At 41.3% G+C, this 17,252-nt stretch overlaps 1 long non-coding RNA gene across 1 annotated transcript; it reads right to left on the bottom strand.

The window, feature by feature from the left end:
- Positions 1-22: 22 nt before the first annotated feature.
- LOC133223833 (uncharacterized) lies at positions 23-15,461 on the bottom strand. Its single transcript, XR_009728693.1, has 3 exons — positions 14,189-15,461; positions 13,626-13,719; positions 23-123 (listed from the first exon to the last, which is right to left on the bottom strand). It is a non-coding gene; the product is annotated as an uncharacterized LOC133223833 (long non-coding RNA).
- Between the last annotated feature and the right edge of the window lie 1,791 nt (positions 15,462-17,252).

Here is a 17,252-nt window from a genome sequence, read left to right as displayed (position 1 = left end):
CAAGTGAGGGTTTTGCTTATGCCTGCATAGAAGTTTTTGGTAAGATTTGTGGACATCCTCTCAGAAGCAGCATTGTCGAACAGCAGTCAGTAAAATTTGCCAAAATCAACATGAGTTTATGGTCTGCTATAAAGAGAGGTGAGGTTATCATGTATTCAAGTATAAGACGGAGTAAACAGTAGTTTCAGTAATCTCTGTCTCTTTCCATCTCTTATGTCTGTGTAATCTCTAAGGAGTTGTGTAAGCTCTACAGCTTGCCAGCTTCCTCAGCCACCAGGCATCATGAAAATCAGTGCTTCATGCCACAGCCTCGAGCACACAGTGTTGTTTTTGGAGGTAACTGCTCTGTAAAGCAGTTTCACCTTACAAAGTGTGCAAAGGAAAGCAAGTAGTATCTTTTGGCAGCCCAGAGTTTTCATTTCAGTCCTTGGTCTGGCCGAGGACTGGTTTGAATCCCCAAGTAGTTTAAAGCAACCATGGCCAGAATGCACCTGGAAGTTTGGCAAAAAGCCTTCTTTCCTGGCCAAATTCCCTTTCCTAAGAAGGGAGCATGGCTTGCTGAGCCTGAATTCTGCTTGTGTTTCATTCTGTGGTGCTAGCTGCTGTATGAGTTTGACTTTTTACCTGGGTTTCATGGCCTTACTGGAGGCTTGACCCTTTAAGCTCTTGGGAAAAGGTCATACAGGGCACAGTTCACAAAATGCTAAAACTAGCCAGCAGAAACAGTACCGAGTATGGGATAGAGTTTTACAAGTTAGGAATCTTTCTATATTACTTTTTTTTCCCCCATGGCATTGTTTGTAGTGTCAGCCAGGATGCATTTTGGATTCTTCCTGATCATCCTTGATTCAGTTGCTATTTTGGGGGGGAATGCCTATCGTAGTTTGATTTGTTATTACTGCAGTGTGATCAGGAGAGAAAAAATATGCACTTTACAAAGTATTCAAAGATATGCATTCTGAAGAGCATACTATAATATGTTTAGGGCCTCATTCTTGTGCTCAGGAGTTTTATGTGTGGCTTGGGTTGAAATTTGAAGCACACTTTCTGCCTAGAGAGGAGTGCTGGCTTCTGCCTTCTTCATTTGGACCTGTAAGGCATCTCACTATGCAAAAAGCCATCTAGGTAAAATTTATCTCAAAAGGGTACTTTGCTATGAATTTTGAAGACAGCCATGTGGAGAACATTTGCTGTCACCAGCAGATGGTGACTGGAATAGCTGTCTCTCCCTGTACCTCTAAGCTCTTGAACACTGTGAATACATACAGTGCAATAATGATTTGGGGAAGTGATGGAGTAAATACACTCGGTGTTACAGCATGGGAGCAAATCCTGAGAGGTGCAGAGCTCCTGCACAGTGCCTTGAAGGCTGGGTGTTGGAAGAGTAAAATCACGCAGGTTGGTGGGGTTTGGAGTAAATATTGCTTTCCATTGCTTTCCATTCAGTCTGTTGTGCATTTTTTTTTGTGGCACTAACTTATGTCAGTGAGTTCTTTTGCAAAGAGTCTGTGCAAATGCTCTGACTCCCATGGAATCAGAAATAGGGATTATGAACAAGGTGTTTGCAGTTTGACCTTGTGACATAAAGTGGCAGAAACTAGAAGATGTTTTCTTTCAGGAGATTGTATATTACTTTTTGGCATAAAACTTCATGTATTAAGTGCAATATACTGGAATTTCATTCTGAGGATAAGACACTTGAGAAAGTAAGGTCTTTAATTCATTTCAAAGGGATTCAAAAGGATACTTCTTTTCAAAATCACATATATATAATATAAAATAAAAAATGAACTTTTTTTTTTCCCAAAATGATACATTTTGCTTGATGTGAAACAAACAGGTACTGAAAATCTGACATTGTGGAAATTTTTCCCCTCTTTGCTTTTGTTTCATATCTGAAGGAAACCAAATTTCGTAATGTGAGCTTTCTCCAGACAAAGACATTTCTAGCTAAATCAGGTTTTCTGAAAGGCAAACCTCTTTCAGCCGTGTATTCTGGATTTGCAGTTTTCATTTTATTAATCTATTTCTCTGTCATTTGCTATCTCTTATAATTCAGATAGCCTATTCCTGTTATTTAACTGCTATAGATAAATGTTTCTACTGCTCCCCAAATCTTTTTGGTTTTTTGTTCCTTGTAATTTAATCATCAGCAATTCTCTGAAGTAGCAGTTCAGGTTCCCTTATACCCTCGATTCCATTTTGCCAAACACAACACAAAAAAGATAGCCTTTGTTAAAAAGTTTAATGTTCTTAATTAGTAGAATTGTCAGACTAATTAGAATACCAATTAGAATTGGCAGGGCTATCGTTAATTTAGAAGTGCTGTGGTCTAGTGTTAATCGCTATTAAACCTTATAGTTTGTGAAAGAGAGGGAGCAAGGAGATGAATATACACGCACACAACCTCCCTCCCCTCCCATTTGAAATGTTAAGGGTCCATAACCATAACGATCTGTGCTGTCAATGTGTACTTAGGGACTGTTTAATCCATGGAGACGTTGATGCAAAGTTAATAACTATTTGTGCACAAAAGTAGCACTGCAGAATAAAAACTTGGGAGTTTTTTTTGCGTGCTGCTATTAAAATGACGAAATCTCATTGGCAGCTGGAAAAGATACTCAAAGCACCAAAGACTTCTTATTGGAAACGTGCAAGACAAATTCACTTTACTTGCTGTTACTTTTGGTACTGTGGAAGTTACTTTGCACTCCTTACAGCACACAGCAAATAAAGATCTCACAGTACTGTAGATAGTGAAATTAAGCTTCAGCACCTGCTGGTTCAGTGAGTTCATATCAGTGCTTCATAGACAGAGGAGTTATCTCAAGTTCCTGTGGTGAGTCAAATATACAGTGGGAAACAGCGAGAACTCAGCAACTTTCGGTCTCTGTATCTAACCCACTCACACACAGTCCCTTCCCATTGACCTAATTCTAACTTTAAAGTGGTGAGAAGTTTATGGAGCAAAACAATTTTATTTTTCAACCGCAAAGGAAAATAATGAAACTTCTATTCAAGCTACGTACTTAAAACATCTGTTCCTGAATGAAACCATAAGGGACAAGCTCCGAGAGGTGGATGCTGTGAATATTGCTGTGAATTCCATGTACGCTGATACCATGCGCACAGAGCCCAATTTATATCTGCAAGCGATTAGGAAGAAAGGGTACTCAGGTGGCTAGAGAAGTGTGCGAGAGCCTTATGTGCCCAAGTCCCAAGTACAAGCATAACGTTTCCTTGGCACAAATATAGTTTCCACTTTGATGTTTTCTCCAGCTGCGCCAATTGCCTTTTGAAATCTCTTACTGGTGATAGATTGAGGCAAGAGTGATGGTGCTGATTATTATTTATCTGTGGCAATAATGATGTGGGCTAGAAGAGGATAGACTTAGGGCAGAGCAGGAAAGAAGAACGGTCAGTGACACTGTTGGTCTTGCAGCACAGCATGAGCATTTGTCTATTCCTCTCCAGCTTGATCTAGTTCAATTATTCCTCTACTTACAGCACAGCTAGTTCACAGTCTGATAAAATCCATTCAGATCTGACTGGGCTGCCTCTGCTCTTCCAGAGAAAGTGAATTATTCATTTTCAGGGAAGTTGGATGTTTAAATTGCAACTTGTGTGTGGTCAAGAAGTCTTTGCCTTGGTCACATATCATCTCATACACTAATGCTTCATTTAACTTCTGTTTATTGTAAAGCTATAGTTGAATATGACACATATGTCTCTCTGTGCTCTTGCAGAAGTAACTGAATTTACATGCTTTATAGAGGAAAACGGATTTAAGAATTGGCTGCAAACTTAACCTTCATAGTTCTAGTCCTATTACTGCTAAAAAGCTAAGATTTGATTCTGGATAAGTAGAACACTTAAAAAAAACTAATTAGGATACAGTAAAATTAACTGATGAAAAAATTGTTTAACTGAAAACCAGCATGTTAGTTAAATCTTTCTCTAAGTTAGATAGTGAATGTTATAGAACTACATACAAAGCCATTTTTCTCTCTGCTCTTTACATTACAGGGTAATTCAAATGATAAATAAAAATCAATAGTAATTAACAAAAAACAAAAAGATCTTTTCTCCCAACTCAAACCTTTGTTAAACACACAGGAATTCTCTCCAAAACATAGTTGATATATTTTCTTTTAGGGATTTTTATTGACTATGGGTCTTCTTTTAAGTACTAGTACACTCACTTCAAGGCTTCAGTTTTGAGCTACCCAAATGCTGTACGCAATGTGAGACCACTAGGACACTTTAAATCTCTTCAGATCCCACTCCAAATCCGTCAGTCTCATTTTCAGTGAGAATTTTTCTGATTAGGGAATGAAAAGAGATTCCTGGCATCTTAGGCTGCTGCAACCTTTTCTCTCAGCCACTTATTTCATGCCCTACCTGCAGGTCTTTCCCACTTACTCTTACAGAGTCTAAAGAATCATTATTTCACTTTTGTTGAGGCAGAAATATGCAATGAGGGTGACACTGAGGATGGCAGTAAAGGTGGGGGTTTTTTACTGAGCTCAGCCCCAGGCAGATTTCACTCAGCACCACATTAGATGGGGGATGAATAACAGCCCTGCATGTACATGTGATGCCATGCAATGACTCACATATTCTCAGCTTGCTGCCCAGTGAAAGCCAACTGTCCCAACTTGCTTTTAGAGAATGGGAAGAGCAGGCACCATCTTTCCTGGGGTGTCTAAACTATGTGCAGTGAATCAACTTCTATTACTTTCCACCAACTCTGTGTGTGTGTTAAACAACCTGCTCAAGACAATGTTTTTTCGTGGCTGATGTTAGATGAATCAAATTCCACTGTAAGTCTTCACAGGGTCAAGACTAGAGATGTTTGGAAATCCTTTGACAGAAAAGTTTCTTGTGATAGAGCTGCCTTCACAAATCAGAATTTTCTTAGGCGTGTTTCACCATTAGCGAAGTCTGTTAACTGTCTACTCAGGAAGCCAAAGCCAGTCCTCTGTAGAGTCAATAAATCCCTACAGGAATAACATGTTCCTTGGGCTGTTCCGAAATGTGTATTTCTCTAGTCAGTTAAATGACAATGTGTCCTGTCTTAGAAGACACACTGGGTCATGGAAGCTATGGTGTGGGCCCCAATTCTCCTTCATGGCTTTTGTTTTGTGAGCATAATATATTTTCCAGGGCATACTGAAACCCTGCCTCTGAATGACCATCCTTCTCTATCATGAATTGCAACCAGAGCAGGAAGAAAATGCTGTTGAGAACTATATCAAATAAATACTGCTATATTTCATCATGGCTGGGATAGAAAATACTGCCATTTTGGGATAACTCACTGAAAGAATATTCTGATTTTGGATTATCTTTAACTATTTCAAGGTGTCTTGCAGCCACAACTTCATTTTAACCTGTCATATAGCAGGCTTTGTGTTTCTGCCTCAGTGTAGTACAGTGAAGTATCACCCCAGTAAAGGTGAGTGAAGGACTTTGAAATACAAGAGAGTAAGCCAGACATTTTTACCTCCAGTTCCATTTTCCTGACCTGCACCACTGGAAGTCCCTGTCCCTGAAGCACTGACCTGCTTCACACCTTGATTGGCAGTGGAGATACTTGTTGTCACTGTCTTCCTGGGCAGCTGCAACTGCAGCATCCAAGCGCAGGGCTCCCACTGTTACTATACATTACTGTACCCTCCTAGCCTGACCTCAAGTCCTGTTCCTCATGCAGCTGCCCTCTCTGAGCTATGGTGGTGGTGCTGCATCAATGTGGGAGCAGAGTGGCATTGCCCTGCTCCTCAAAGAGTTATGAACAGCAGTGTCAGTTTGCTTCTCTGGATATCTTACCGCTTGGGTGAGAAGGCATCCTTGTGCTTGGAGTGCCTGGAGGCAATGAGCTGCGGTTGTGGAGCTTTGGTCTAGACAAATGGTTTTCCCATTTGACTGCTATTTCCCCAATCATTATTTTTATTTTTTGCTTAGGTGGTTTGCAGTTACCATACTTATTCATTCTATTGTTTGCCTTTAGGGCTCCTCTGTGCCTTTCTCCACCATTAGTCTGTCCTCCTTTTTTTTCCCCCAGTGATTTTATATGTAATCTTCATTTTAATCTAGCCTGGTAGTTGTCCTCTTGTCCGTTGTAGATGCAATTGTTTCTAAAGAGATGAGCAATATTAATTAATTTGTTTGGTGCAAAAGACATTGTGTATTATGTCACCTCTTTTGCTCAAGTGATCAAGCTCTCCTTGTTTCTTTTTTCATCCCCTTTTTATTCTAGCCTTAGAGAAAATTAGGAAAGAGACTAAATCAACTGCTAAAAGCCATTCATTCCCATAAGAGAAAGGGCCACGTAGGGATATAGTCCACAGCTGAAAACACAGGAATTGTTCCTATTTGTTTAGATCTAAGATCGGTCTTGTCGCCTATTTATTTTCTGGCAGTAGCCATTGCTGAAGAGAGACCCTAAAGTGTGTACATGAAGGTTAAAAAGAGATTACCCTTGTTAAGTCTCAGCCCGTTCTCTAACAGTTGCTGAATTCTGTGAGCTCTGAAGCATGACCCAAAAACGTTATTATAATTAATTATGGTAACTCTGATATGCATATCAATTCCTTTTTGCAAACATACATTTCTGAAATCCACTTCTTGTTGCAGTGAGCTCTCTAGCCTAAGTACATATTGAGAGCAGTCCATTTAGGATGCTTTATTTTGTCTTTCTTCAGTTTAAAACTCTTAATATGTACGAGCAAATCCGTCGCATCTCACATTTAGCAAAACAGCAACATTTTCGCCGTCCTTTTGCTTTCTTTTCCACCACGGAGCCTTTTATTTCTCAATTTAGAATGAACAGGACCTTGTTCAGAACCCATCACGATCCTTGATAAATTTCTGGCAACGACTGCTGTACTGCCATAAGGTTTCCTACTTGTGCGCCCTTCCTCCAGACATCACTGAGTCAGTGCACAACTGAGGACAAGGCTGCAAATTAGCTCGGCATGGTACGTGTTCTGTTGCTCTGGGGCCACCCGTCTTTCCCTTAGCAAGGGAGGGGGGTCGTTAACCCTTAAAAGAAGAGATGCCCAGCACTATGTGTGTGGAAAGCATTTACCTGGCAGCAGCAGAATGACAATAGTTAGGTGACATCCTCCTCCTTTTTGCAGGGCAAAGGAAAGGGGCATCGCTGCAGTTCTTGTTCATGCTTTGCTCACAATCAGTTCTTTTTAAATAGGACACTAATAAATAGCGAATAATATATAGCAAAAAGCTAACAGAAGTCAATAGCAAGTACACTGGTTTACTTGCCAACAAAAAACAAAAGTGAAAATGTTAACATGTGAATGCTGCTCTCTGTATGAAGAAGTGCCATGTTCCAAGCAGAAGTGCAAACTAAAACCCCATTTGTGTGAATAGCTAATTATAAGGGTGAAAACACTGTCAATCTTAACACTCATCTGGGTTTCATCTTGATTGCCAAATGGGTCTTGCTGTCCTATATGTTAAGAAAAGCCTTAATTTCACAGCCCTGACAGGAGAATAAATATCAGCCAGAAGTAACTGAAAGGGAATAAACACAGACTATCATGATGGAATTTTTATTAGCATCACTTTTCTGACTCTAAGTATTCTGAATCAAGACAATATTCTTCATAAATCAGCATTTGCAAAACTTTCATTATGAAGACAATCAAAAAAAGAGATAATTTTGTTTCCAGTGCCTGCCGTGAGGAAGCCTACTGCAGTCTGCAAAATAGGCATGTGCTGTTGAAGCTGTCTAATTGAAGCTAACCCATCAAAGGGCCTAGAGACTTTGTCAAATATCTTAAGTTATATCTCATGTCCCAGCGCAATTATGATTTAAATGTAACTCTTTAATGAACACTACAGACAACCAGAACAAAGTCCCATCACCATCTCATACCTCTTCATTATTAAAGAGTTACTTGTGGAGTTTTGTCAAAATCTGCATGCATTAATTTCTGAAAACTTGTAGGGTTTTAAGAAAAAAAGTAAAAAGCTGTTTTTTAAATATCAGGGAAAAATCACAGTAGGCGGGGAGGGACTGTGCTCTATAACAAATAATTTGAATCCCTTCTGACTCTAGGATCCTGCAGACCCAGAAAGATCACAAAGGTGGTTTGCTTTTAGATTAGTATTTTAATTTGTGTGCTGTTAAATGGCATAGCCATTAGCGTATGTTAGTATTTCAGGCAAAGATGGCAACTTTCTAAAAACTAATTTTATCTTTGGCTGTTAAATTCTCTGTTTAATTTAAGTTGGTTTAGTCGGTTTCGTTTCCTCTGTTTCCCAGAACCTAAGTCACAGGACTTCAGACTATCAGTTCAATATTATTTTATTCTAGTGTGTGGGTAGGAAAGAAAAACAAATGAGAAAGAAGCTATCCTATCATTCCAAACTGTGAGAAAAATGTACAGCTCAAGTTCTGGCTAAACCTAGCATGATAAAGGCTCTTGGAATTCAATTACTTGTAAACCTCATTTATTGTTTTAGTTTAAACCAAATAATTTCAAGTATAAAGCAAAATATTTGTTAATGCTTTTTAAAATTATTCTATTAATATTGGTAGACTCTTTAGATGTAAGATACCTGAATCTCAGAGTTACAAGAAGAGTTCTGTTGACTTTTATAACATATTTATCTGGTTTTCAGACTGTCTCTCTGAGGCAGATTAACTTACTTGGTCACATTCAGACTCTCCAGAAAATGCTCTGTTAATGTTTCACATTTCTTGAAATGATGGTATGTAATAGTGAGAAGTAGCAAGTGGAGGCTGAAGAAACCTTCCGAGAGCAGCCGGACCTGCTGCATTTCTAGTTAACCTGTGTAAGGTAAGAGGATGGACTTTGCTTAATGTCTTTCTGAGGCTCTTAAGAAAGCCTTTGGCTCCTAGGATGCCTGTGGTGCACTGTGCACCACAGTATTGGTGTGACTTCATGTAGATCCATATGATGAGGGGACTCAGTAGCCCTCTTTATGCAGCCAGGTGCTGTTTGGTTTGTAATGCTATGGGGAAGTTCTTCTGTTTTACAAGGAGGAATACGTAGATAGAGTGACATCCACACTTTGTCGGGCTTTGGCATCTGAGCCTCCACCAGCGTGACACCCTCCTCACTGCACCTTTCAGACTTCAGCACGGCGAAGGATGACCACAGATCCCCTGAGGCTGGGCAGTCCAACAGTAGGGGGGCAGTGGAGCAACCCTCTCTGTTCCTGGGGTGTGCTAGGGAGATAAGGGGTACAAGGGAGATGTGAAGCTGGTTGTGGAGCCTCAGGTTCCCCGTTAAAATGGATCAGAGTCAAAGTAAAATTAAAGGCCAGAGGAGGGCTCTACAAGCAGTTTCTTCTTCAGCTACTACACGTTTTTTCTGGCAACCCACTCTACTGTGGTCTAGTGAGGCTACAGCTCTAAAGCGTACATAGTTCTGATGTTTCTAGCAGACCCAGCTTCCTAGTATTTGAGCGCAAGCTTTAGCAGTCCGTTCAGGTAGAGCAAACTGAATGCTTTCCTCCAGATTATCTTTCATGTATGTATAAACAGCGTTTGCTGCAAAATGTGTGAACTACGGAGCTCAGAGTCACAGCCTGCAGCACAGCAAACTGGCTTTTCCTGGAGCTCATAATGTGATAATTAAATTGCTAACAGGCACCTTAGTGATGGCATTTGCTGGAGATGTGAAAGCCTTCTTACAATCATACCTTTCTGTAGGGGACTCATCAGTAGAAGCAGAGCTATCAGAATCAGGGTTTTTTTTATATATTTTCCTCAATGAGTACATTAAATTTTTATGTGGAGTGAAATGGGACAGGACGTGTTTCCCTTCCACTGCACAATGATTTATTACCCCAAAAAGACCGCAGAACTAATTAGCAGAGTAATTAATTAATATAAATTTGCATATTTGCATTTGCAATTAGTGCAGCCGACTGATTAGTCTGAAAATGGGAAGTTTGACTCATTAGATGTTAGTGTCTGCTGGACCGGAAAGCGGCTGCCAGATGAGGCGAAAAAGCATAGAATAAGCATGAGCGTGTGCGCGCGCGCAATCTCATCATGTCTTTTGTTACAAGAATGGAGTGCAAATATGTTGTCTAAGATATTAAGACTGCTATTTTTTATTTTTTATTTTATTTTTTTTTACAATCACCTTTTCAGCTGTTTTCCCCCTTAATTTGTTTCCTGCAATGAGCCTCTGCAACCATGAAACCCGCTGATGCTTCTGAACAGTCAAATCTTTAAGGGAGGGTAACTGCTGCAGATATTCTGATTTAGGTGCTGAAGGGGAGCTGTAAGGAGCCTCCTTGCCATGTGATAGATGGGACAGGGACATTTACCCTCTTCCTAGTTATATCGTCTAACCAATTGCTAACAGTGAGAGGTCAAACTCAGCAGAGCCCATAAAAACCTGATTAGTTTTCCAGGTTGCCGTGCTGTCGTCTTTTCCTCCTTGGGCACTCCTGTGGGTGTGCCTTTCTGCATACAGCTAAACAGTCCTTTTCTCTGCATACCTGAGCTTGGTATACATGGACATCCATTACTGCAAATTTTAGTGAGGTTTAAGAGAACATTGAAAAAAGACGTCTCTGTCCATTGGGTAATATATCTGGATGTCAGAGTACCTGTAAGCTGATTGCTAGTGCTCCTCTCAGGGTGCCAGAGCAAGGCTGGTTTTCATGGGGGTCAGTGGAGGAAGTCCTGGTACCTCTCTGGGCTACTTTGTATTGCTCTCCACTACAGCTGGAGGAAATCTGCAGTCCTCTCCCAGTGAGTTAGATCATCTCCTTTTCAAAGTTCTGTGACTGGGAATGGGGTTGAGCAGAGGGTGGCCCTAAAACAGTCCTTTGAAAGCTCACTGGGTCCTTGTTCAAACTCTTTGATCAGATTTTAGCCCTTGATGCCACTTTGACAGTTGTGTGGGTGTTCTGGAAGACTCAAATAGGTATTGCCTGTTACTTGCCATCTCTGTGCATTTAGAGCATGGTGGTGTTTTAGACTTAGAGCAGCTTCCTCTAGCTCCTCTGCTGTAACACAGCAAGTCACTTTGCTCCTCCTCCTTTTCTGACCTCTTTGTTTTTGCTATTGAGCTTAAAGATTTAGAGCCACAGAATAGATGCAGTCATACTTTCCATAAAGTATATTTCTATTCTGTCCAAGGAAGGAGTTAATGTACACTTTGCAGGTATAAACTCTGTCCCTTCTGGTGTACCTTCATCAGTTTGCAAAATCTAAGTGTAAACTGGGCCAAAGTTGACAAGATTGTCTTATAAACTTGAATCCAGTATTTTTTTGTGAGATTTACAGGTTTTGATTAGCTCCCAAGATGCCCCTGGCACACTAGATGTATGCAAGATGATTCAAAACATAATTGTCCCTATGAATTGAGGCAACCCCTATTTTTCCTTTATGCACTCACACCCAGATACAATAATTTGATACAATAATTTATTACAATGTCTTTGTGGTGATTACAACCAAAATTATTTTTTTTCCTCCTCTACCAATCAGTAAATTTTAATTCTATATTTACTACAAAACATTAATAAATTTCATCGGTATTTGACAATACATACAAGATGAGCAAATATTGTTTTGCATTAATATTATTTCTTACTGCTATTGGTTTCAATTATGAAATCCAGTAATAGTAAGAAAGAATTTGTGAATAAACATTTGATGAAGAAAGAACTAATATGGGCAAACAACACTACCTGAAAGAATCTCCAAACGTGTTCAGGACCTATAGAGACAAATTGGCTCCCACTGCTGTTTTCAGTGCTTCATTCCCACAAAGTTCTCTATATGCACCCTTTAGCAGATAAAAATCTTTAAAAATCTAGCCCTATAGGCAGGTGAGAATGATTTTGGACACAGATACATGTATGTCTATGAGACAGCCCTGTCCTGAGATCCATGTCACTATGTTATATGGGTGTTCACCCTGATGTTGAACATGCTGGTTGCTGGAAAGGTGTATTATTGGGGCTCAGCATCACAGGTACACAGCGCTCCTCATGGTGAATTAGGATTTCTTGATGCCCTGTCAGCCTGAAGTGCAGACAGATGCACAGCTCTACATGTCTGTGAGCTCCCAAGTCACTGAGCTGCTCTTTGCTTTAATTTACAAACAGCTGTGAATTTGCTTTTGGATCGAGATGGAAATACCATCTTCCCATATTTGCAGCTTTGTGTTCTGACATTGTCTCTAATTCTGACTGTCAAAACAGTACTAAAAGGAAATAATGCTCTGGCCATTTAGGGAGGTCCTTTCGCCCCTCGCTGCCCCCAAATGCTGACTCAACAACTGAGAAGCTGTTCACCTTCCTAAACTCTCCCTTGCAAAATAGTAAAACATTCTGGTTTTATGAGGTCCAAATGTTTCATTTCAGCTTTATTGAAGAGTTGCATTTTGATAAGGCTGTTTGATTCCAACCACAAAGTAAACCGTTTTGTAGAAGCATGACGCATAAGCAAACAGAAAAGTACAGGGTGTACGGTGCTGGCAGTTGGAGAGCACCCCCAAAGAGACTCAAGCAGCAGCAGTGAGACAGCACTCTTCTTGGCTACTGTACAGTACAAAGAGAAGGATCACAATGCAGCTAGCTTCCTAGGCCTCATTAGCTGCATAGGGCCAAAGGAAAACCTGTGACATTCAAAACTGATAACTGCGGAAAAACCAATCTGTATTCATGAGACGGAAGATGGGCAAAAGCCAGCTTCCATTTGGACTCTAACATTGCCTGCATCAGTAGGTCTAAAGAAATACAGAGGTCTTCCACCCCAAATGTTGGAGGAATACAGATTGAATATAGCTGCAAAGGGAAAGGTCAGTCTGTCTCTTTCTATGTGGTTAAAATGCTGGTAAATCAGTCCTGAAACAGAGAATGGTTTTGCTTGCTACCTGTGCAATCCATTTCATAGCAGAGGCAATTAAAATGGTATTTTTCTAACAGCTAAAGTTTTGTTTGTTTTTTGCCTGGAAACATAGGCTAAATCCTGGAAACTGCAAAAATAAGTAGCCCCCCAAGGTTCTGGTACCAACAGCTCAGGTATTTCAGCAGCCAATTCTGCAAGTGAGGTGCAAAGACATAAAGGAACCCCAATGCCTGACACAAGAGTATGATTTAAAGTATCCCGACCTCCAAAATGGGTACAATGAGAAAGAAAATAAACTTTCAGATACCTACAGATCACTTCAAAAAAGCAACTCAATTTTTCAGGGAGGCTGTAGGCTTCCTGTACTATAGGCTATTATTTACTGGGACTCTGCAGCATATTCTGAGCTGCGTGAGGCAGGTGAGACTGAAAGAAGAGATGAGCAGCCACAACATTTGGTAGGAAACACCTGCTGGCCTGTTATCAGCACAAGAGATTTCCTGGGAAAAGGGTGCACGATGCATGAATGTTGACAGGAGGTGAAAACATACATGACAACTTAGAGGTATGCGACCGAGACAAGAGGGAATACTGCCACTCAGCCAAAATTCGGGAAGCATAAACTAAACCTGGATCATAGCAGAATGTAAATCACTGCATAGCAAATGAAGGATTCAGGCACCATGAATGAAGTGAATGCCATAAAACAACCTCCACTAAGAAACTGGAAGCCTTGTTTTGGGTAACTACTTACCAATTAATAATGGGTACCAAGATCAGCAGAAGTCACAGGCCTTCCATAACAGCTGGGATGGGGCAGCGATCTGGAACATGAAGAACGGTGTTGTCTTGGGAAAGAAACAAAATACTTTATGAAAACAAGGGAAGTCCCATCACAAGGAAGTGCTTAACAAGCAGCAGTTGGAAAAGCACTAGCGCAAGAAAAAGCTCCACAGTGAAAGGGTCGAGAGTCAGATGTCAACACAGCAAAATGATGTTCAGATGGGAAAAAAAACGGATTATTGCTGTTGTCCCCTAATATCAGGAGCTTAGTCAGCACATATATAAGTGTGCTTTTATTACTGAAAGAGATCACAGGTCCCTGGAGCACATTCTTGACAAACCTTGAGCATCTGCATGACCAAGACTTCATTGCAGCACTTTTAAGCTGTGAGGGTGCTCCTTGAAAGCACAATACAAGCCCAGAAGAAGAATTCCTTTAGGAATTTTTTCTTGACTGCTGTTGTGTCAGGCAGCATGTTGCAAAAGGGGTGGAAGAATTAAAGGAGCGGATGTGTCTGCTGCAGCAGCACTTACCAGGAGAGAAACAGAAAGTGACAATGTAATCGGTCCTTTGAAGGAAGGGATTATGTCAAGAGGGTCTGTACATCAGTAAGTTCCTCTTGCTCTGGAGAGAAAATGAAGTGAATTGCACAAAGCGTAGCAAGCTGAGTCCAAAGAAGCCATGGTCAGAGCCAGAAATAATATTCCTAGCAGACACCTTCATATAGCACTATCCAAAATATGGTATGGAGACACATCCTCCCACTTCATCATTTGTGTACCAACAGCTCCATGCTAACACACAAAATCCTGGGCTTGCTCCACATGGCAGGGCTGTAGCTGCAGGGGCCCTTTGGGTGTGCATGTTGGACCTAGAAAAATGAGGCAGCAGCTGGTCGCCTCTGACATGGAGGAAAAGCTGTCTGATGGTGAGTGAAGACAACTGAATTCTTTTCAGGCCTCTTCAAGAAAAGCCAGTCACCGTGTTACCACAAAGTAACCCCAGAAAGCAGGGAAGAAATTTTGCTGGAAGACTCTTGAAGATTTTAGAGGCTGGGTTTCTCATGGTTCGCATGCCACGCTGTCCCAGGGGGGGCTAGTCCAGGTGACTGGAGAGGAGCCAGACCATTTCCTCAGACAGCTGAGTGACTTCAACATACCTGATGATGTTTTCCCCTGCCTCCAGCTATGAAGGTGTTGCCCATTTCACTGCTCAGCGCTGGAAAGCTCAGCAAATTAATACAACTTTCTGGCCAGAGGAAGGAGGAAATCCTACTATGACTAAAGGCTATAAGACTGAAGAAAACATCTTTTATGCCAGCAGAAAACCCTATTGGATGGTATTACGCTCATGTGGTAGTCACCCAGGTGAAATGCAAAGCATTCAGTTAGAAAAAGTAGTTATCGAAGTGAAGCTGCAGGCTCCTGGGAATTGCTAGTATTAGTGCAACTGTTTCTGATAATGAAAACTCAGGCCGCAATGCAGAAATTGTGAGTGAGATTACTAGCAGCAAACACAAAACCACAGCAAGAAGGGGAAAGGAAGAACACAATATAACCCCTGTAATCATGGTCAGTCAATGACACCACCAGTATGAGTTCAGCTACCTGGCTTTCTGAGCTGCCAACTATAACCTCATCTTCCAAGGTATCTTCCATACTCAGTGAAGAGAAACTTCTAGAGGGATGAGCACTTGCAGTAGGGTCCTGGACTATGTTTTTCTCTGACGGTGCCTGTTTCCCATTTCTCACCATTGGAATGACCTGGGGATTTCAGCTCTGTGGTGGGTGCTCTGAGGAAGCTGCCTCATGGTTTGTGTTCCCATAACTCTTCTTACCTTGTCTTTGCATTCAGAAAGTAATACTTGCTACAGACACTGAAAGAGTTTCCAACTCCAACTGTTCTGAAGCAACAATGTCATTAAACTTCCTTGACTTCCTGATTGGGAATACTTTGTGTCTATCCCTAGTGAGATGTTTGATGTCCCTTGTAACAGAGGGATAGGCTCCTTGCTTATGGGTGCCTAGAGCAGTTGCAGAGAGCAAGGGATCTGCTTGTGAAGAGATTTACTAAATCAGACCTTCCTGTTTTCTTCTGTCTAGTCTAAAATCTTCATGGTGGGGAATGGCCTGAACACAGGCAATGTCAGTGAGACAAAAGAGGCAAAGCTGAAACAACCGTAATTGGTGGTCATTGTGCAGCATTCTGCCGAAAACCCCATTATCATGAAGCCAAGACAGAGTGCTCTGCAGGCCTTGCAGGTCTCTTGGCCTGAGCACTTCTAAAGAGATTAATCAAAATGTCTTACTTACACAACCAGGTGTCTTCCTCACCCCAGGGAGAAACCTTCCAGTGGCAAGCCTTGTGGAGGGGCCAAGGGAAAGCTAATTAAAGATTGAGACTACAGGGTTCAGCCTTTGACCAGAAGGCTGCACACAGTTCCCCAGCAACAGCAGCCTTAACCAGGGGACTTCCAGCAAAGGGAAAACCCCTAGAAATTTCCTTTCAACCACAGCAACAAGCACAGCCGTGGTTCACGGAGAAGGCAGGCATTTGAATGCAAAGACAGGCTCACAGAGAAGAACACAAGTAGTCAAAGCTCATGTGTTCTGTTCAGGTATTATGCAATAAACTTCCACCTCTCTTTCTCTCGTAATAATGTCTCATTCTCATGCATATGCAGGACAGCCTTGTGGTTTCCCTCCTGATCTACCACTTGCTGATGAGATGTGGTATATGGAATCCCCATGGGGAGAGACCATGACAAAAAGGAGAGGTGGGGTGTCATTTCAAGGAGCTCAAGCTGGAAGTACACTTTCTCTCAGGGCCACACCAGCATGTTTTAACATGCCTGCCGTAGCTGAGCATGCCAGAGCTGCATCTCCCATGTGTGGGTGGCATATGCAGGGTATAAAAAGCTTGAGGGGTCCAGAAATACTGGTAGTGGCAGAAAGAGGCTTTCTATCACAAGGTTTGCAACTTCATCCAAATTGTACTGTGAGCTTGGCAAAAAGGGTTTCAGAGAACCATCTGGTGGTGGTTTGGCATCCTGTGGGAGCTGAGTTCCTAGTTAGTGGAATATCTGGCCAAACAACAATATAATTATGGCTACTATTGGCTTTAAAGGTCTTCTTTTGTGGTTGCTTCAGCACAGATGTTTAGATTGGAACAAGAATGGAGGTTGAACTGTCTTCCCCTTGTTGATGATGGCTGCGGGTGAGAAAAGATTTGTGGTGGTTTAGATAGGAAGTTATATGAAACATGAATCTCCACACAGCATTTCGATGGTTAAGCTTTTGACTTTCAGCCTCCAGAACCTGTCACTCTCACCTTTCTCATGAAAGTCATGAGATATCAGGCCAAATATGGCTCAACACATATTTTCCTTCTTGCTTTGTACATCATGTTGCCTATAATACATGTGATTAAAGCAGCAGTGCTAGAGAGTGCAGCATTAGAAATGATACTGTAGGTCTTTATACAGATATCTAATTTCAGCAGTGATAGCACGGGAGAGTTTGAAAGACATACAGTGCATCTTTTCCTCATGCCTCTTTCTTCTAATAGAGAAGTGATGAGGAACCATTATATCCCACT

This window comes from Neopsephotus bourkii, unplaced genomic scaffold (assembly GCF_033783945.1).
Source record: "Neopsephotus bourkii isolate Nb327-2 ecotype Australia unplaced genomic scaffold, CSIRO-AGI_Nbou_v1 NB_1655, whole genome shotgun sequence".
NCBI lineage: Eukaryota > Metazoa > Chordata > Aves > Psittaciformes > Psittacidae > Neopsephotus > Neopsephotus bourkii.
Note: the sequence above shows the minus strand (reverse complement) of the source record. Positions and strands in the feature narration are given on the sequence as shown.